At 46.8% G+C, this 21,513-nt stretch overlaps 1 long non-coding RNA gene across 1 annotated transcript in view; it reads left to right on the top strand.

Annotated features, from left to right (window-relative positions):
• The window catches only part of LOC144149309 (uncharacterized), a 28,707-nt gene extending 22,816 nt beyond the window's left edge, over positions 1 to 5,891 (top strand). Inside the window, exons 3-4 of the long non-coding RNA XR_013318258.1 lie at positions 2,812 to 2,925; positions 4,655 to 5,891. This is a non-coding gene — a long non-coding RNA (uncharacterized LOC144149309). The remainder of the gene's footprint in view (positions 1 to 2,811; positions 2,926 to 4,654) is intronic.
• The last annotated feature ends 15,622 nt before the right edge of the window (positions 5,892 to 21,513 follow it).

The raw sequence follows: 21,513 nt of genomic DNA on the forward strand, positions 1-21,513 counted from the left end.
GCGACAAGGCCCTCCCCGCATTCTTCTCAGCTACCGCGGAAAAACCTTCCTCTCAACACTGCTGAATGAAGTACTTCGCGCTGCTGGTACCGTCCACAAAACCATATCCAGCTATCATCCCCACACAAATGGGCTGACTAAGCGATTTCACCGCACCCTCACCGATATGCTTTCGTTTTATATAAACGCTGACCACACGAATTGGGACCCCGTTTTACCTTTCGTCACTTATGCGTACAACACCGCAACACAACGAACTACTGGCTTTTCGCTCTTCTTTCTCGTTTACGGCCGCCCTGCATCTTCCGTCCTCGATGCTGTTTACTTTTCTGCACCTGCGTCTCCGCAAGCGGATGACCCAGGAGAGTTTGTCTCTCGCCTTGAAGACTGCCGCCGTCTCGCACAGTTGAACACCCAGGCCGGTCAAGAAGAACGCAAGTCTCGTCAAGATGCGACGCATCGGACTGTTTCCTTTCAACCAGGTGATGAAGTGTTACTTGCGACTCCCATGCGTGCAGTGGGATTATGTGAAAAGTTCCTTTCACGTTTCATCGGTCCTTACACCGTTCCAGAGCTGACTTCTCCAGTCAACTATCGGGTGGCTCCTACTCGCCCCACGTCCGACCGTCGGCGCCGCGGAACTGAAGTTATTCATGTCTCGCGCATCAAGCCATTTCATCGGCGCCCCTCATCTTTTTAGCGCCCGGAGGGGCCGCTTCCGCCGGGGGGGGGGGGATATTGTGAGCACAGGCGTCCTCGTTGTATCATAACTGTTACTCGAATGTCCAATATCACCTAGCAACTCATCATCAGTGTGGCGCTCGCGAGCACCACACCATCTTTTTCATCTTTGATCCTCGCGCCTTCTTCACCATCGCTTTATGCAACAGCCTCTCGGTGAGGTTGCGTCGTCATTAAACGCGTCCTTCAAGTCTCCCGTGTCCGAGTCTTGCACTATACACAGCATGTCTGGAGGGAGCGTTTAGAAAGCGTGACTGGGAAAACAAAGGAATAACGATAAACTTAGAATACTTGAGCCATTTGAAGTTTCCGGACGACATAGTCTTGTTGAGTGAGACTGCAGAACACAAGCAAACACTCTTGAGTAACTACAATCAGAAAGCACGGCCGTAAAGCTAAAAAAAACATGAGTAAATCGAAAGTAATGAGGAATAAACATTCCGAACGCGTTCTCTTCAGCTTAGGAAACGAAACGCGAGAACAAGTTACAAGAGAATATTAAGACATTGAAGAGCACTGATGCAAAAATTGACAAGCATTGCCACTCACAAATGGAGGTTTCTCAACATGTTGTCAATGCAGGAAATATTGTTACGTGGCAGCAGGACACAAACATTTAAAGATGCGAGCGATGTATTTACACTAAATACACGTTGTCGGCAAGGATGGAGCCCGCCCAGCTGGGTCTTCTTCATGTTCTCCGGCGGTTGGGCCGACAGCTCTCGTCTTCTTCCCGTGACACATCCCCCTCGTCAAGAGTGACCGTGCCGGTCGAGGTCTTAATAAATGTACAGAAGCGGTGACGATACGCGATGAGAGGAAAAAGGGAGTTCTCGCCGCCACGTGAGAGCATGATTCGTCGTGGTGAGCACTGGCCCCGAAACAGCTATGTCCGGCGATGCAGTGAAGCAACGTTCAAACGCCTCGGAGGTGAGCCGGAGTTCAGGGCAGGGGAACGGTGTCGTCTTCTGTTCAGGTCGCGGCTGGTTACCCCCGAAACAGCTATGTCCGGCGATGCAGTAAAGCAACGTTCAAACGCCTCCGAGGTGCGCCGGAGTTCAATGCAGGGGAACGGTGTCGTCTTCTGTTCAGGTCGCGGCTGGTTACGTCGGTTGGTTTCTGCCAGTAACAGCCTGGGGACACGGGGCTAGAAAATGGTGCGGCCATGGCTCACCGGGGCTAGGGCGGGCCGACGCGATCCAAGAACCCTTGAGCGATGTTCAGCAGCAAAGGTGAAGTGGAGCTGGGACCAAGATGGGGATGACCTCCGCAACCTCTACCAAAACATGTTACGTGGCGGCAGGACACAAGAAATGAAAAATGGAAGATGCGAACGGTGTATTTACACTATATACACAATGTCGGCGATGAGGGAGCCCACCCAGCTGGGTCTTCACCCTTCCCGGAGGTTGGGCCGATAGCTCTTGTCTTTTTCTTCCCATGACAATATATGAGACTGAGTGCAGAGCCCTCCAGTCCTTCATTCATTTTTGCAGGTATTGCAGTAAACGCCACGAGCAGTGCCTTTCTGCAAGCATTGCCGGCAAGCAATAGCTCCTTATACCCACATAACAATAAACGTCTTTTATGCTCACAAATTGTGCACAAACAGCTTCTCTGGTAAATTTGCAAGTCGTGCGGTATTATGCCTAAATTTTGTATAGTTCAGAGAAAGTGCGCTGTACATCGAGTTCAATAGCAAAGACAAAATCGCACACACAAAGTAGAAAAATATCCGTGTTATATAAAAATATATTTAAAAATTTTCGGCCTATGTTATGATACAAAGCTGGTAGTGTCAAGGTTGCTACTAACGAGTTCTATAAGTCACACCTGTCATGACAGTACGAACACGTTTTGGCAGCGTGCGAAAGTTTCATGTCCATTGTAGTTTATTTTTGTTCCTTTAGATTTTCCATTTCTCACTGAACATCATTCCAGATCCTCCTTAAGTTGACCGTATGCCAGCGGTTGTCCAGGATCTGTGTCAGCATAAACCCCTGTCTCCAGGCCACAGACATTTAGCTCAGACACTGCATAGTGTTTTTTCTTGTTCTTTTTGTCGCTCAGCATGTACAGGGACAGCCGATTGCAAACTGGTGTGTGAGAAGGAGTACCCTGGCAAAACAATGCTCTCGACGACGTGTGGCAGTGATAAGCAATGCCACTGCAGATCTTTGAAGGGTAAGCTTATATATTTTTGCTTCTTCTGTGCCTCAAATGTGCGCCTTCGATGCAGAAGTTGACAGCCATTGTTTAGGTTGTTGAGAAAGGGCTCTTCATCGCAAGCATCAGACCGGTTGCTTCAAAGGGAACTTTATGCAAGCCGCTCTTTACATGCTGGCGTAGACGTGAGGGCTTAAATTTATCCCTCACATTGATATTTGGTCTTGGCTGGCTCGTGAAGTGGACACAATTACCTTTTGAAATTGATTTCGTGAAAAAATAATGGTACAGGGCACAAGAAATATTGTATGGAAACATGACAAGATGTTTTTTTTTGCTCCCGAAACCCAATTATTTAGTTAAATTGTATTATTTGTGCGTTGAATGTTTCGGTTAGCTTTCTAATTGATCGACGCAACTGCGTTTCACTCCTGTCTGTCAGAGAGGCTGACAGAGAGGCTGGCTGAGCTCCGTTACCGGCCTTATAATCGTGTTTAAGTTTTGTCGAGGGAAGTGCTTTGGCCCATAGAATGCACTGACTGCCAGAAAGTATTGGCGTAAATGGTGGCACTGATGAGCCCACTCGGATTGGCTGATATTCGTATCTCGGGGTGGTTGCAATTGTGCTGTCGTATAGTTTGGGTTTTGATATAAATTTGTACGAAATGCATGTTGACAGGCTGGTGTTTCGTGTTGCAAAACATCTCTGAAAGCCCTTATGTCTCCTAAGTTGCGTTGAAGGCAACAGTCTTTTGCTGGCGATACTTGTCAAAGATTTCTTTATTGCTGCATTGTGTTTGCGCCCGTCTTAAAGCAACACTTTCTTTGCCTCACGTTCGCACTTTCCGGGCCCTCCTGTGGTTTTTCTCGCATGGGCTGAGTTTCTTTAATCATCCCCAAATGGAGCTCGCCTCCGCGCACACCGAGGAGAATTTAGAAGAGCGCGCGCAAACGGATGAGAATTTAAAACAGGGGGGTAGGAAAAAACGGGTTGGGAGCCATGAGAGTTTAAAACAGGGGCGAGGGGCAGACGGGATAAGAGGCAAATATATTAGGTTAGCTAGGAGTGGGGCAAGTAATTGTAATAAAACAGGCGATTCGGTTGCTCACAACGGACGTCCCTTTTCAATGGGACATCCACAAATCACCATCGTCATCACCTCCCGGGGTTGCGTTCTACTTATAAATTACGTGTGTCTGGGATGTTGTTTTCTAGCAATTGCTGTCAGCCTGCTGCTGGCCGTACTACAAACTGGGGAGATGAACCACTCCTCAGTGTTTATCCGGGGGTCTCCTTCATCGTGCTATAAAAAACACGCGGTACATTCACTTAGGAACCCAAACGTTGCTGTCCGCAACACGAGACCCTTTTTGCTGCACGCGGTTTTACTCCTCCGCCACCTCAAGGAGAAAATATAGAACCTCAGTATTTGGTGAACGACTTTTTCGACGTGACATTCAGCTGGGTCAAAAAAAATGATAATAATCCACACCCTATTTTCTCAGAGAAATGGCGGCAGCTTGTTCCGTGGTTCGTTAGCAGCGGGGACTTACGCTGCTGGCTTTAGTACGCCCTCGCACTTCCCCGCGTCGAGTAACAAGAAATATAGCACCTAATGTGCAAGAGACAATACCCTGAACGGGAAAATAGGCTGTCATGGAAGAAAGTGTTATATTTACCGTTATATTATTAGGAGAAACGTGAGAAGCTCATTTGTTTCTGCCCGTTGCACAACTTTCATTGCAGGTGGCACTGGGACAGCTATACGCCCATCTGCGCTCACCACTGCTATCATCGTGCTGACAACATTGACAATGATTCCTGCGCCAGCTGACGGGAAATTTGGGGCGCTGCTGATGCCATCCGCCATTTTGGGCTTCTTTATCAGTCAGCTGGCATTCGGCTAGCATCACGGGCGCCCAGGTTGCTTCGCTACCCGCATCTTTGGCTTCCTTGTCGGCTTGCAGTTCAGGCCCAGAGCGCCAATAACGAAATTAGTGTCCAGAAAATCGACCACCTGTTTCTGGTTTTTATTTTCTGGGATTTTAACGCGAGGAAACTACATCTTGGCTGTGAAGCCTACAGTAGTTGAAAGTCTCAGATTAGTTATGCCCACACGGAAGGTTTTTACATGCGCCTAAACCTCGACAGGCGGCGCTTCCGCTTTTCTTTTCCGCCTGAGCAGCGGCCAACGCGGCAGTGACCGAAATCGAACCCATGGCCTTGGGCTGAGCATCATAAGCTTTTTTCAATGCAGCCACCGTGGCAAGCAATGTTGCCGGCTTTATTTGGCCCCATAAAAATAAAAAAAGAATTTTTTAAATTAGAGTTGGGCAGTAAGAAATACCAGACTTCTCAATCTAAAATCAATGAGTGCCAAAGAAGGTAATATTTAAATGTAATTTTAGAGTTAGAGGTTTTAGAAGTAATTTTCGCAACGGGTCAAGTTCATTGTCAAAACCTTCTGGCACTAAAACAAATGATTTTGGGTGCGAATAGACAAAACATGAGTAAAATTGAAAGAAGAAAAAAAAAGAAGCACATACATGTATAAACATTTCGACTTTACACTTTTTCCAGTCGAAAAACATTTCCCCAGTCAAAATAGTTCTCTAGCTGATGATTAGTAGAAGAAAGGGAGAGTCACGAAAAAGCACGCGATAGTATAGCGTGCAGGCAACGCTGATAGGCGGTGCCTGAGCAGTGCGGGAGTCTCAGCAGGAGACACCGCCTCAACCACTTGGCGCAGCGCTTAGTTTTTCCAACTACCCACGTGGTCCATAAGCTTAAGCTCATGGCAGTGCCTAATTTGCAGCACATTGCTGTTGCAGCAATAATTTTTCAAAACGAATATGTGAGCTTGTTAAAATTCAGAATTAGGGCACAGTCCTCGTGCGTGTGTGTTCCACTTTATGTTCCTTTGTTTCCTTTCCTTGGCTATGTGCCTTGAAAACTACTGCAATCGCTTTATTAAACGAAGTGTAAACCATCACTGTGTCTCTGTATGATTGCTTGGGTTGCGTATTTTGGGCTTTGCATGGTTTACCTGCGGTGGTATTTCATCTCTATTCTTACTACATGTGGGTACCAGCGAGCTATCAAACGCTCCGCATGGTTACCGTCACCAAACTTGGCAGCAATATATGATGCGGTACATCTGTTTTTTTTCTACCGTACATGTCTCAACTAAAAGCTCACGCATGAGATGCCTTTTTCCGTGCTTGTACTAAAAGTGCGACTTTCAAAATTATACTGATGACATGGCAACTCATACCCACTCAAGAAAATTGGCTCTTACGGAATAATTTTTTGAGACTGTCTGCTTTTAATTGTGCCATTACAATATTTCAGGTATTTTTGTTTTGTTCTTCAGGCAAGGAGGGACGTGAGATGCGGATATGTGATGGACTGGCATAGACTTGACGTATAACAACGTCAATCAGACATCCCGCCGTTTTGCGCACAATGAGTTTGATTTGGTAACACGCCTGCACACTTTATCACGCTAACGAACACACAAAAGCAAGATCGACCGTTCAGGGGCCCGGTGGAAAGAAGGTCAGGGGGTCTAAGATCTTGTCAGCAAGAGGCACTCAGACTCCGCGGTCCTGGCATTATTTAGTCATGGCCCGGAAACCTAAAACAGGAAAGCAAACAAATTCGGCCACATTTGTTATTGAGATGCGAAAACTGAGGAAACCGCGCATCTGGTGGTCTTCCTACACTTGACGTTTCTTAGGTCTGCGCCTCTCACCGGTAGATCTGAAACTGATTCTGCCGAGCGCACGCCGTGTCTCTCAACTATGGCACAGCTACACGTCAGAGCTTGCGTCATCACTTGGCGCATCTGCGCCTCAAAGGGAACTCTCCACGCCTGCTCGACAGCTCCTTTTCTGCTGGCCACTTTCCTTCATATTTTTGGCCTAGAATGTTCCTCCTCTACACTATGCTCCGCCCACAAGGTTTGTTGACCTGGTATTTCCCTAGCTTGGTTTGGCTCAACACGCGGAAGGAGTTGAAAGCGCAGTTGGTAAGCGCCTTCGTAACCATGGCAGCACACCAGAACGCAGTCTCGCCATGTTTCATGTGGTGAGCCTAACCTAACAGAAAAGGAAGCATTCGCTGGTCGACCTTCTAAATGAAAACCACAGACGTAGGTTTCCTACAAGAAACCAAAATTGCCTCATAAGAGGACGCCCAAAGTTTTGTTCGTTTTTTTGGCCACCACTTTTTGTGTTTTTACACCCTCCCACCTCCGCGAGCGGGCGGAACCGCAATTCCAATCCGCAAGCATGATTTCTTAACGGTAATTTACTGTGAGCTGGCAAAGGGCGGGCGTTTTTGTATCGTCGACGTCCTGGTGGGAGAGGAGCTTACACGCTTCGTGTGCGTTTATGCGCCGAATGACCAGGCGGCACGTGCCACCTTCTTTTCTTCCGTTCGGGACATTCTAGGCGTTCCGGGTCGTCTCGTCCTAGTAGACGATTTTAACTGTGTTGTCAATGCTAGCGACAGAGCGGGTGCTCGGGGTGAGGTGGACGCATCGGCTCGTATTTTGAAAGCGATCCTTCGCGAAGGTGACCTGATTGACGTGGCGCTCAAGCGTGGGGGGTCGACCACTCGCTTCAGCAGGTGGCGTGGCACGTCACAAGCTCGTTTAGATCGGGTCTACTTGATGTTGACGCTCTATCACTAGTGACCGATTACACCGTCACCCCTGTCGATTTCTCGGACCATGGCCTCGTAGTATGCCCCCTCAAAATCAAGCCTGCATTCAAAAGAAAGCTCGGCACTCGTTGGCTGATGAACCCTATTTGGTACTTGACAACTCTGTCTTCGTCGACCGCCGAAGAGGGGAGATCGAAGCGCCCAACGTTTCAACCGTCGACGCAGTTGCGTGGGAGCATTTTAAAATGCGCGTCAAGAGCGCAGCTGTCGCAGTCGGGCAGCAGGCGGCACGAGGAAAAAAGGCCAAATTGAGGTTGACTAGTAGAATGTCTGCGCTCCCTAGTAGAGGCGGATGAGGAGAGACCGGGAGAGTTCGCCGAGGATATTCACAGCGTCAAAGAAGAAATGCGGTCTGAGCTGGAAAAACGATATTAAGGGGCTCTTGTGCTGAACAAGGTGAAACGAGCAGTGTCCGAGGCACAGCCATCGAAGCTCTTCAATGCTTTTGAGAGAGCAAGGACAGCCTCTAAAACAATTTCCGAAGTGAACCACTCTGGTGGTACACATAGAACACAAATAAGCCGGGATGGGAGTAAATGGCTTGTTGCATAACTCAGTACCAATTCGGAGTTTTCAAAACTCCTTCCAATGGGTGTTTCGCCCTACTCCCATTATTTCCGCAGTTTTTTCAGTAGCATACGGGAGTTTCATTTTACTGCCACTGCAATGGGAGTTTTCAGGGGTACCATTGGGAGTGTATTGTTTCCTCCAACTGGGAGTTTTCAGGGGGCGCGTTGGGAGCAGTGTTGACCTGCATTCGAGTTTTTTTTTTTTTGTGCGCTTGATATAGGTGCTGCAGAGAAATAAATTACTGTGTTTGGTAGTTCTTAATGAGCGCACAGGCAGCATTTTCATTTTTTGTTTAGGACTAAGTAATTTCTTGTCTTTTCCCGCTTCAAACGTTGAATGGCGAAACGTGAAAAGTTTGCCCGGACGGGCGACAGCGAGGTGGACGATGTAGGAAAAGAGTTCTTTCACGCAACCGCAGTGTGGCTGATTCCTTGCCATGCCTTAGAGAGTAGTCCCACAAGCCTCACCATGGCCTCGCGGAGTACTTGGTTGTAAATAGGAGGCATGTGCTTAGGGACAGGAAGGATGGACCTTGAGGCGTTGACGGATGTTTACATAGGAATTTCTTGCGACCCTTGCTGTGTGGAAGGGGCGGTGCTTCTGATGTGTTGGGAGACTTTTCTGGCCGATAGGGACAGTGTGCGCCTCTAACGGTGTGATCCGCGCTTGCTTGTTTATTTAGTACGTAAATATTGAGGCCTAGTTTGAGAAGGTGAAGGTTTGGTTGTATGTTGGGAGGCCGAGGGCTGCTTCATAGGCTTTCCTTGAGGGCGCCCATTTAGTCATTTCTTGAAGTTATAGGTTTAAACGGGCTAGTATAAATAAGGCGACGGACTGGGAGTGCTTGTATTATCGTGTACGTGTCGAGTTCCTTAGGTTCGTGCACGAAACCCCGTCTACATCGGATGAGGTGCATTAGCTAAGAGGCTGTCGTTTGAAACCGTGGTAGGAGGTTAGAACCGGAACCATCTTAGTGGAAATATACACCCAGTACGTAAAGTGTGGTTACAAGGGAAATATAGAATTCCTGATTGAAGATTGGGGGGTCTTGGGTGTCGGTCAGCCTCTTGTGGTTAGCACAGAGGATCAGTAGGACATATTTTCTGGATTATTCTGTGAGGAGCTTGGGTTAGATTCAGGTGATGTTGGTGTTCGTAGCTAGCTGGAGTGTGTCTAGCGTCTCTGTGGTAGAACCATCTGCGGTCCATAAGGCTAAATCGTCCGGGTAAAGTGTTTGATGAATAGTAGGAATATCGTATAATTCGCTTGGTAGGTGGAGGAGTTCGATATTAGGCAGCAGGGACAAAACAACAGATCTTTCCAGGTCCATCTAGGTTAGATAGAAGCAATGCTGTGCGGCTGTTTAGATTCGCAGATGATTTCCTACTTGCGGTTCAATCCGAACCTTATGCCCTGGAACACGAGGGGGCGAATTTGCTAAACCTGTTTCGAGAATGACTGCATGCTTTTGATGTAACGTACGAACTTCTGGTGGTTGAGCAATTAAGCTATTTAGATATCCGACTTAAGTACAACTCCGATTGTGTCTACCGGTGCTATGAACCGCGCTCCCAAAAACTCCTTCTACTTTACAACTGCACCCATTCGAATATTGTAAAAAGAGGGATAATCACTATATGCCTGAAAAATTCCCTACAAATCCTGCCAGCACATTACCGCCATAGGCTTTAACGGCAAGGTGCAACGCGTGCAGAGCGCTGGCTACCCTGCTTCTAAGCTCGGGCTTACTTGGAAGACTGCGTGCGAAGCCTCAGCCTCGCGACGAGTCTATGACGAGGAGACAAAAGGTAGCTGCAATCGCTTACATGCACCGACTATCCCACAACTTGGAAAAAGTGGCCCAACGCTCAGACGTGAGAGTCGTGTTTTCTGCTCCAAATAGGCCTTTGAAGCTGTGCAGAATGACTCACCCAGATGTCATTCGGGGAAAAGCTGCGGCACGAAGGAAAGGATGGCCTATGTTGAATGTGTAGAAGGGGCTGTCTATAAAATTCCACGTCGTCCCTAAAAAAATTTCCCCGCATTTCCCCGAAGGGGAGTATGAGGAAGTGCGAAGCACGGGGTGATGCTATGAGGGGGAGTTTGTTGAAGTTTGGTGGCATTTTGCCCGTTAGTTACATTAACACCCCCTCGTGATCACGCTCGGCTTAACACGCCTCGTTTGTCCCTCTGCGGAAATCTTGGTGAATTAACGTGTATGTTCGAGAGATGTTCGAGAGGGAATGTAATCACGCACACACACACACACACGCAAAGTAAAGTGAAACGACAGTATGTATTTCAGCACTTGTTTGTGTTGTCGTTGTATGCGACGGTCATTACGACCGCCTTGTGGTCGCTAAAGTGGACCGTTAAGGGTTGTTGCAGCCGCTATAACGCCGCTGAGTCGCCAACGCACGCCGCTGACGACGTAGTTTGAATGCGTTAAAGATATAAGGCGCGTTACTAACACTGATATCAGCGTCGCGTCCGTGGCTTAGTCGGTAGAGCGTCGCGCTGCGGCCGCAAAGTCCTCGGATGGAAACCTGGCGCCGGATGCTGTTTTTTTTTATATAGTGTAGTGGCCTGGCTGGCGCGCCGAGAGAGGGTGTTGCGAGCTGGAGAGTAGTAAAGGGGCTTTAGGAGAGTAGGCGAGGGGGGAGAGGAGGCGCTATGCGAGCGCCCTCACGCGTCGGAAATCCGGCGCCGTTGCTAGGCACGGTAGCTAGCTCCGTTGCTAGGCTGCGGACGGAGGACGGCGGTGGAAGCAGGAGTAGGCCCGACTAAGAAGTGCTTCGCACTTAAGGTTTACGTTGGGCAGACCGGAAGATGGTTAAATGATAGCTTTGCGGAACATGCCAACAACGTCAATAACGCACTCGAAAGAAACGTGAGCGATGAGTTTCTTTCCCAGCACTTCTCCAGGTGCGGATGTGTGCCTTTCTTCGACAAAACTGTCGAAGGTAAAAAATCATCTGAACGTAGGTATCGCATGGCAGATCTTAGAAGCTGAACTGATTAACCGGCTGGGACTGGCAGGTGTCAGCACACTATCCGTAGTTCGGTCATACCATAAAATAAATGTCCTGCGCATGCGCCACTCATAATCAAGCAGTATAGCCTGGCTACGGCGCATATATGTATGCGTGTGTATTTTTTTTCAAGAAACATTTGGTCCCAGCTCTCGTATATGTCTACTTCTCCCTTGTGCAAGCTGGGCTGTATTCCCCTAACATGTTCAACCAACAAGCACAAATAGCAACTTTATGCATTTCCAGGTTCCGTTGGCTGGTGAGTGGAAAATTGGGATTCAAAGGGCAGGAGTCCAAACGTGCCTACGCAGTTTCCCGGAAGCGCTATGACGAAGTGAAAGGAGCGCTTGCCGCACTTGGTCTCATTGAGACTTTCAGGGATGCCTTCGGGTGTGACATCGTTTGAGGTGCCCTTAACACTTAACAGGAACAGGCCTTGTGAAGCATCATGGCTGAAGGGGCCTAGTATTTGCTCTTTTGTTTGGATAAGTATCCTGTGTAGATGAATATCGGTAAAAGAAGAATTTTGTCATGGCGTATAGGTTGTGATCTTCTATGAGGGCATTAGGCGTTGGTGTGCTGAATGTTTCTAGATTTTTCCTAGGCACGATGTCAATGAATTATTTCGGAAACTGGTAGGAGATAGGGGCTTTTGTGGTTCGTATTTTAGCGCGATGTCCGAAGGCCGCCATTCTTCTGGATATGTGTCCCTTTGCCAATGATGATTGTAGCGGTAAAGACGCGCTTGGAGGGTATTTTAGTTTAGGTTGCGAATCCTTCGATAGGTCATGTTCATGTGGCTCGAGTGAAAAGCCTAAATGCGAGAAAAACCTCCACACAGATGGCGCAGCCGAAGTGTGTACGAATTCAGCAAAGCTCGATGCCATTTTTCATAGTGGAAATATAAAGAAAACACTATCATGTCAATTGGTTGTTATGACATGGTTCGTGCCCTGATCCAAGTCCCTAGTGTCATGGGCGCCGGGGGATAGGAAGGGAACAGCGTTAGAGATACGGGGTTGAGAAGGGAGGCAGTTTTGTTACAGGGGCTGCAAACCCTGGCGTTTCGCCGACATTGAAGCAAAGCGACCAGATATTCGGCGAATGTTTTCTTCATTCGCACGACTCATGAGACCATTGTAAACTGTACTTGCGCAACTTAAATACAAAAATTGGCCACAACACGTCAACGCACCTCGTCGGCCTGAAAACCTGCGCGTACCATTGAAACATTGCGTGGGCACAGTACTGCATCATTCTGGGGGAAGTTGATGCCCGCATACTAGAGAACTTGGTTAACTTCACCTACGGCACAAACCGGTCTCGAATGAGAAAAACACTTTTTAAATAACCTGCTCTATTCGTCTTCAAAAATACGTTGATTAAAGCAGCAACATCACGTTAGCCCACCGCGGCATTACAAAAAGATATGCGTATTTCGCTGCTCTCCAAGAACACAGGACGTGTACCCATCTCTAATTAACACTAAAACAGCGAATGCAGTATTTATTGATATATAAAAAGTCTTCAAATTCATTAGGCTCTCCATTTCATATAGACAATTAAAGCACATTGGGTCTCACGTACGCAACTTAGAGTGTTTTTCCAGTTACTTCGCAAATCGCTCCCCCAACCAAATGAGTAAAGAGTCACTTTATGCAAAGTGTCTCTCTAGATTGGCAAGATGGTTCCGTGCTCCGATTAGCCGTCGCTGAACACCTTCAACCTTTGCCACCTCCCACTTTTTTAAAGAAAGAAAGAAAGAGAGAAAGAAAGAAAAGAGAAAAGAACGAAAGAAAAGGCGCTTCGAGGCTTGCATGGACACATCTATTCCGTGAAGATGGAAATTTTCAACTGGGGGCACTTTAGTCTTCCTGGTAGTAGGCGGACGAGGAGCAGGTGGCAAGCTTTATTCAACCAAGCTCTGTTACGGGGACGTGGTGGCCGCTGGTGGTAGCCTGGCGGCGACAATGGCAGCCCGATTCGTAAGGCAGGCTTGAACCTCCTGATAAGAGCTGCCCAGCACCGTCTCCCAATGGTCTTCGCAAGGGATACAGGGAAAAGGAATTTTGGGGCAAGCCGCAATGGTGCGAGATAAAGTGGCGGGCGTGCCGCATGATGGGCTGTTCGGGGAGAGAAATAAAGACGGGTGAATTGGATAGAGCAGCGCGCGACATGGGAGGCTACCTGTCTGAAGAAGGCGCCACGTGCGTTCTTGCACGTTGTTGAGACTGATGTGAGCAGGGGGATATACACGGCGGGCGAGGTGGAAATGCGTCGCTATGTCGTGGTAGCTGCGTAGGCTATCTTAAGCTGATCTGGAGCCGTGCGAGGGACCAGGCTGTGGCCGGCTCGGAATATGAACTCTCTAGAAACACAATGGGTCGCCTCACTACCCCTCAGCCCGGCGTGAGCCGGTGTCTTGATCAGTGCTACTGAGGTTGAGGTGAAGGGGGGATTTTCAGAGGGAATTTTGAGTGCCTGTGAGGATAGCAGCCGCCCTGCGAAATTTTGAATGGCCGTTTTCGAATCTGATATCACAATTTGGAGACTCGACCGGTGCGTTAATGCAAGCGCTGTTGCCGCCACCTCCGCCGTTGCAGGATTGATGGTGCGGAGAGAAATGGAATCAACTAGTGGGGCAAATAACAAATGGTGCAGGCCGTTGCTCAACAATGTCATTAGGTTTCTTCAATGACACATTATCGGCTGGTTGTAGATAAACTAAGACAAAAGTAGCCGGCTTGTTGATGTTGTAATGGTGTCATCTTCCTCAACGAAAGCGACATCCCCTTAAGTACGGGTGCAGACTATTGTGTCCTTGCTGAGGAGGCAAAAATTGCAGAGAACTAGGTTACGTTTTATTGTTAAATTTGTTTCTACCAGCTCCACTACTTGTGGTGAATATTCGTCTTCTAATGTGTGGATATGGTGTATGTTGTCGAATAGACCCCTACAGTTTCAGTGCATAAAGGGAGCCGGCATTTTGTTTGGGTCTGGGTCAGCTAACATTAGTTTCTTTTTTTTTGTTTAACTTGAGTGGTTTGTTTGCAGGATGGTCACTCCTGGCAGAGATCTAGGGCGATGTATTCTCTGAGGCATTAACACATATTCGTAGAGAATACGTCGAATGTTTTCCAGTGCCCTTTTAGCGCTCCGGAAGAGACGAGGTGGAGGCAACACCTTCCATAGCCTCCTCAGCCGGAGCAGAGGGGGCAGGTACTTGCACAGCCTCAGGTGCCGAGCACATTGCATTTAGCTGTGGCTGTGCTGGCTGCTGCATGGGGTGAGGCTGGGTGGGGGCCAGGTCAGCAAAGCTAAGCTGGGTCCCTTCAATTCCAAAAGCGGTCTGGCCCCCCCGGTGCGCCACTTCGGCGAAAGTGCCTCATCGCACAAGCGAGCAGCGTGGTCGCGCTTCTTGAATCTAAAGACTTTCTTTTATCTTAATACGCAATATTTATATCTTGTCTGGAAATTTCTAACACTTCATTTAATACCCAGTGTGTGGCACTGCACAATGGTAAACTTTTCTTCATGCGGGGCACAGGAGTTATTAGGATGATTGTTATTCCCACACTTGGTGCAAGTCTCCTTCCCGCGACAACTCTGCAGTTGGGGACCGGTACATACCGCACCGGCGGGGGTTCGAGATAAATGCTGGCACTCGATGTAGCACGCGGTCACGTATAAAATATTCAGGAAGCGTATAAGGTCTCGAAAAACAAACTGCGCGCAATTTAACGGGGACAAGAACACATTAGGACGGTACAAGCGCAGACTCGCAACTAGTTTATTATTGCACAGTTCAAAGCTTGAAATGCCCAAGCGCCCATTCGCCACGCCCCCAATGCGTCACAGTTCTCGGCTCACTCAGCCGAAAATACAAAAAAACCGTAACAACAAAACCACAAAACGATCTTTGAGGCGCACGAATGGCGCAAAATCAGCAAGGATAACCGCATCATCCATGGATGAAGACCCCCCATCCCTCCCCCAACACGCATGCCCAAAAGAACCACCGAAATAGCGCTCAATGTGCATCTAAATATGCGACTTCTCGATTAAGCAGGGCGATATAGCCCATCTCTAAAGCACAGCACGCTTGTGCCGTATTCATGTGTTCTTGTCCCCGTTAATTTGCGCGCAGTTTGTTTTTCGATATGACAACTCTCCCAACTCTCAACCATTTTGAAGCGTAGTATAGTTGAATTTCAAGACCAGGTTGTGGATAGGGATGTCTACGTCGTTACGGCGTATTATGACGCGCCCTACAGGCGTGACGTTTTCTTTCTGTAGGCCCTGAAGGATTTTGTGCTCCGTGATGTTCCCCATGTGAGGATCCGAAAGTACTTCTTGTCATTAGTTTAAGCTTGGGTAAACCTGAGTGTTAAGCTCAGGTTTGCTAGCCTTTGAATCTACAGCTTTGCATCAGCCTGGTGTTCTCACATTCAATGAGCATACCTCTATGTGAAATCTTCCTAGCTTTGAATTTACCGCCGAGGATCGCTTCCACCTCTGTTGATACTACAAATGGCGAGGCCTTTATTAAGGGCCCTATCCGTCATTGGATTTACTGAAAAGTAACCTTAGAAAGCTCTGTTCTGGTAGTTCGAATAGGAGCTTTGGTACGGCGTAGTTTATTGCGGTGCGGACTCATTTCCGTCTCCGATGAAGAGAAGGTTTCGTTGTAGCCATAGATCAACAAATAAAAATGCAGAAGCAACGCTCGCCACCCATCTTGGAGCCCAAAACTGGAATGCATTGTCACTGCGGTGTCGCCACGAACGCCACCTTGAATAGACAATGTGCTAGACTATGAGCAGGACGTACCACTATACGGGATGCCCTCCATACGCTTGCATCGACATTGACTGTGGGCTCAAGATTAAACTTTTTATTGAATCAATGGCAGTGATTCGGGATTCACGTCACCTTGCGCGTTGCGTAAGCCCGGCAATATGCATCCAAGCGAATATGAACCCTTACCTATGCCCGGTTCTTGTTTTGGGGATTCGCCGAGCTTGCCTTCGCCAATACCTCGGTGGCTCGCGCCTGCAAAAGACTGCCCACCTCCACTACCAATTCTTCCAGTTTCCACCATTGAAAAACTGGTGGTGTAAAAGGAAAGCTTCCACCGCGCCACACGTGCTCTACTTCCGCCCCTACACCTCAGTGACAGCGGCCTCCAACCGGGAAGACCCAGACTTTAGGCGTTGAAAATGGGTGCCCTAGCACCGGTCCCTTCTTGAAATGCAGCGGGAAACGGGTGCAATGTTGTACAGTCAAAAACGCGCGTAAGAGGCAGGGCAGTGTCTTACAGAAAAATTTAAACTTACTTCATCATCCTGGAAAAACGAAACATTTGTACGCAGTGGATAGTTACGCCTAGAATGGCCAAGCACTTTGTCATAACGAATTGCTAGAAGATGCTAAACACTTTCCCACAGTCGACTTCACTTTCAGGAGCGGCCACATGTTGGCTTAGAGCGAGATTATGCATAGCTGATAAAAAATGATGGGTGGCTTGAGGCAGAGGTTTCATATCTCAATTTGGTGGCCCTACGTGATAAACGAGTGGTTTTAACGTTGTTGAACAGGAAACAGCCTAAGTGTACGAAAAAGTATAAAAACCTAAATAACGCACTTCTATTCATTCAATAAAACGAGACAGTGCGGTTTATTCAGTGAAAATGTGGACGAACGCTTCTGTTCCTTGCTCGGTATTGGGAAAGTTGGTTCGAATTATCTGCAAATTTAAGCTTTTTTCTTTGCAAGCTACTTGTTGTTTGTTAGAGACTAAACTTCACTCGACCATCTTTTCAAACACAAAACAGCAAAGGTTCGCAATCAGCGTCCGTGTATATGTAAAAATTGAATATTTAGAAAACAATAAATATTTGCCGGACGAAAAGCATAAATATTGGTATTCCGGAAGTACGTATTTGTGCAACGTGTGTAACAAAATATATTGCTGTTGTAACTCATGTTCATATTTCACGATGAAAATTGTAGTTATTATATATTTATTGCTATTATAGCTCAATCCACTATGGTGAAAAGATATTGCTGTGGTCGGCAATTCCATCGGCATGTAATCGAAGCTATACAAACCTGCGTGTAAGGACGATGCGGAGTCTAATTAATAGCTTCAGTTACAAGGATGTAAGTGAAAAAAGTGGATTTTTATTCTTCTAAGTTTTTTTTCCTCTTCCCCACATTCAGCAGCTGAAACTAGTTGTTAGCTATCATATATAGCTAATAACGCGTATTTCTAGCAAAATATAAGTCATACATTTGTTGCAATCTTTCCGCTGTGAAACCGCGAGACACACTTCTCAATAGATGTCCCCGTAGTTGATTGGGTGAGATCGCAGTCCTAATTATTTAGAAGGTATGAATGTGACATTATTATCGTGCAGCGGTAGTTTATCCCGGTGCGCCTACGTACTTTTAGTTGCAATCAGCTCCAGTTAATTCAGTACGGACGGTTTAATTGGAAATTATACAGTGGAGGCACCTCAGGTGGCGGCAGTGATCAGGTGGTGCGCGAATATTCTAAAGAGTCAATGGCGTTGGCAGCAAACGGCAGAACATGTGCGTATCGCGTTGTCGGTGGCTGGCAGAGGCGTTGCAGGAAAGAGTAGTATGCCCCAGGAAAAATCACTGACGTAGCATAGGAAATCAGCAGGCCAGGGACAGCATACGCCTTGCTTGCACAGTAAGCCGTTGCCGCCGAGTGCCCTGCCACCGCTACCTTATGCGTCACCTATGAACAGACAGACAGACAATGAACAATATTGTCCACCTATGAAGGTAGAAAAAAATTAACCATAAATTCGAATTGTAGACTGACACGTCGAGGCTACAAAACTGCCATAGCCGGCAACATTTCAAAGAGCTCCCGACTTCGAACACCGGAGCTTCGTAGACTTGATTTCGTAGACTTGATTTGGAGGTGCGGAGATATAACACAACCTTGTTTATTTTGAAAAAACTAGCCTTTGGTTCCTCAATCAGCAACATTCCAGCCGCGAAAAAAAATTTTAACAAAAGACGGAGGAAATGTTGAAGAATGTTCACATTTTGCGCTTTGGCAGCTGTTTTGAAGGAGTTAGAAATTACGGGCCTGCACTCAGTGCATTAACTTCATGTTAGCATTCCTATGATGCAATAAAATGGAACTAGAGGCACCCCTAAAATCCTGCAGTTATGTTTTTTGGCGGGAGTAATCGTTGGCGAAAGCAGATTACATGGAGAGATTCCGTGACGCCATAAAAAATCGCTGCACCATGCCTTTGTTTCGTCGGTTTTTCCTTATAGCTCGAACAATAATTTCAAACTTTCCACAATATACTATATTGGTTACCGGAAAAAGGAGATCTTTAATAAATATATCTTACCGACGATTTTAACGTAACTGACAAAAGAAGTGTATTTTCGTTTGCCGACTGCTTTCCTCCCTGCCGAATCGGGCGCTGTATCCTAAGGCTCAGGCGCCCGAGCGTAGAGAAGTTCAATAGGCTATGGATTTCCTTCTCTCCTCCTTGTTTTTGATTCTAGTATATATTCATTGTTCTTCTAAATAAACCTGAGTTGGCAGTACAGCGCAGTGTTTGTGTTTACTCCCTGTCGTATCGTTTTTTGGCGATGTTTTTTCTTAGTGGCATCATCGTTTTTTGGCGCTGTTTTTTCTAAGTTGCATCATGCACCAACTAGCCCGTCTCAGTTCACTTGTGCACTACGACACTGGAAAGGGAGTACACAAAATTTCCATGTATCCTTATCTGAATATATTTTCTCACTTCAACGTTTCTGTGAAAGTTACAAACCTAAATTCTCTACTCTTTTATCCTCCCAAAATATAACCTAAGTCAACCTAGAGAATGTTCTCACAAATACGTGGTTTGTCGAGGCTTGTTTGGCCGCCGCTATTCATACTCATCACCATCATCATCAACGACAACAACAGATTATGTAGGTCTAGTGGACGAAGAAGGCCTCTGCCGTGCATCATCACGCGCTCCTGTTATAAGCGTTATCCATTTATTTCTTGTCTCCGAACATTTTTCATCCCTCGATCGGGTTAATGACTTTGCCGTCTTTATAGACAAATATTTAGGTATCTACACTTTTACTCGGGTTATTTACCAGCTGATAATGTCGTATGGCAACAAGGCCACCCAAGTCCTCTTATTCCTCCTAATTTCAGCTATTACGTCTTGTACTGCAGTTCGTGCATTGATCAAAGAAGATTATTTCCTGTCACTGAGTGTTACTCGTATCACCCTTCGTTCCATCCCCCGTTTAGCCGACGCAAGTTTTCTTTCCAATCGTTTAGTGAGGCGCCACGTTTACCTACGCAATTAAGGATAAGCAGCGCGCATTGACTGTATACTATTGTTCTTATGATGGAAGTAGCCTACGTTCAGCGTTTGAAAGTTCTTCCCGAATGCACACCGGTCCACATTTGTTCCGCGCAAGATTTGTTTTCTTTTTTTGTAGCATTTCACTACATATGCTGAAGAAAGCGCTTTCAGCATCCGTATTTATCATTACCTTAGATTTAGTCAGTTGCTGTTCCAGGCAAGGACGGCTAGTGAGTATTGATATTTCGAGATTTGGGCCCGGCAACCTTCTCGTTGTGAGAGGGTACTCGGTTTTCGTGTGTATCAGGAATGTAGCGTCCCCTCGTGTGGCCGGGTCATGGGTCAAGCGTGAATTAATCGAGGTGTATACATGCATAATCTCTATGATGACTTCCCTGCAAGTTCATGAGATACCGAAGCAATTTTTGTAATTTTCAATTTTTGCGGCATCTAAAAGTATGTCTGCATAGAGAAATCTTGAGCCTGGAGACGAAAAAAAGCTTGGAAATGAGGAAGGTCTGCAAATGCGAAGGAATGCAGGTAATACAATGTGTTTAACACTTTCTGGTCTCCAAAGATACGGCACTAAGGTTCTTTCGCTTGTATTGGGTGTTGTGAAGCCCGCTCTTGCAGCAATTCTTTAATTTTTGGAAGTACACGTGTAATGGTCGACAGCAGATATAGAGCACCAATCTGCAGTGTTGTTCAATGCTTGATGTAATCTTACGGCTTGATTTGTGCACTGAGATTTGCGCAATGTATGTCTTATTTTTCTCTCACGACCCAGAAGGGGTGAATGCCTGCCTCCGAGGCACTCTTGTTTGATACGGCATATTCTTGCGGTCACTGTCGTAAAATGTTCTTTTTTTTTACCAAAGGTGTTTTCGATGTAAATCGATATTACGAGAAACGATCACTCTAGGTAGGCAGAGCTAATACCACTGCATTTTTTTTCACGACGCTTGCGGGCGCCTTTCCCTTCGTAGACCGCTGCATCGACGTTTGCTTACTCTGGAGCTAACAGAAGACGCAAAACCTTTGCTCCAATAAACGTTAATTTGAACGAGAACCTCGCTTCGTTCTTCTGTACGTGACAATATAATTTGTGTTATTGTATTGATATCACTGATTTGTTCAAAGGTTTTACCTGAGCCCACTTACCATCTTGTTGTATTGCATTGAAGCGACGCAAGAACATGTATGTAACCCCAAAGGCGGTTGGGACAGACAGAACCCCGGGCACGATGATCACGATAATCCAGATCATCGACCGTGCAGTGTGTACAAAGAACAGTAGAGTTAGGATAGATTTACGAGTCTCCCCAAAGCGCGTGCAACCACTACTAGTTTCGATGAGGCTGCATGTGTCTAGCATGTTGGCTGGATGGAGCAGGGCACAAACTGCTCATGCGCGAAAAATGTTCTACTCCCGTTCTGTCTACCTTCGGGAGTGGGATTTCGCAATCAATTATCGCTAATGGGGATGCAAAGCTGTGGTTTTAGGAAGACACTTTTCTACAAAGGGCAACGTTGTAATACTGCGAATACTAAGCTTAATGGTTTGACAAAGACATCAGAATTAACATTAATTACAGACCATAAAAAGTGGAGTGACGGACTTTTGCCTTTGGCCAGCCTTTATCTCTCTTACTCGGCTGCTACCCAGATATCTTTAAAGGTCGTGTATGGTACAAAAGTTTCGGCAGGAGAGCTGGATCTGATTTTATTGTAAAAAATTGGATAGCAATCTCAAAGGGGCCATGCATACAAAACATAAGTTTGGTTCATTCGAAGAATCGCCTCGCTAAATCGTACAGCACTTTTATCACAAACTTCGCACAAATGAGCTTTATTATTAGGAAAAAAGGGCACGGTCATGCGATCCACTAGTTCATTTCCCGCAACAGAA

Source organism: Haemaphysalis longicornis, unplaced genomic scaffold (assembly GCF_048455015.1).
Source record: "Haemaphysalis longicornis isolate Haplotype H1 unplaced genomic scaffold, Haemaphysalis longicornis Haplotype H1 scaffold_8, whole genome shotgun sequence".
In the NCBI taxonomy this organism is placed as follows: Eukaryota; Metazoa; Arthropoda; class Arachnida; order Ixodida; family Ixodidae; genus Haemaphysalis; species Haemaphysalis longicornis.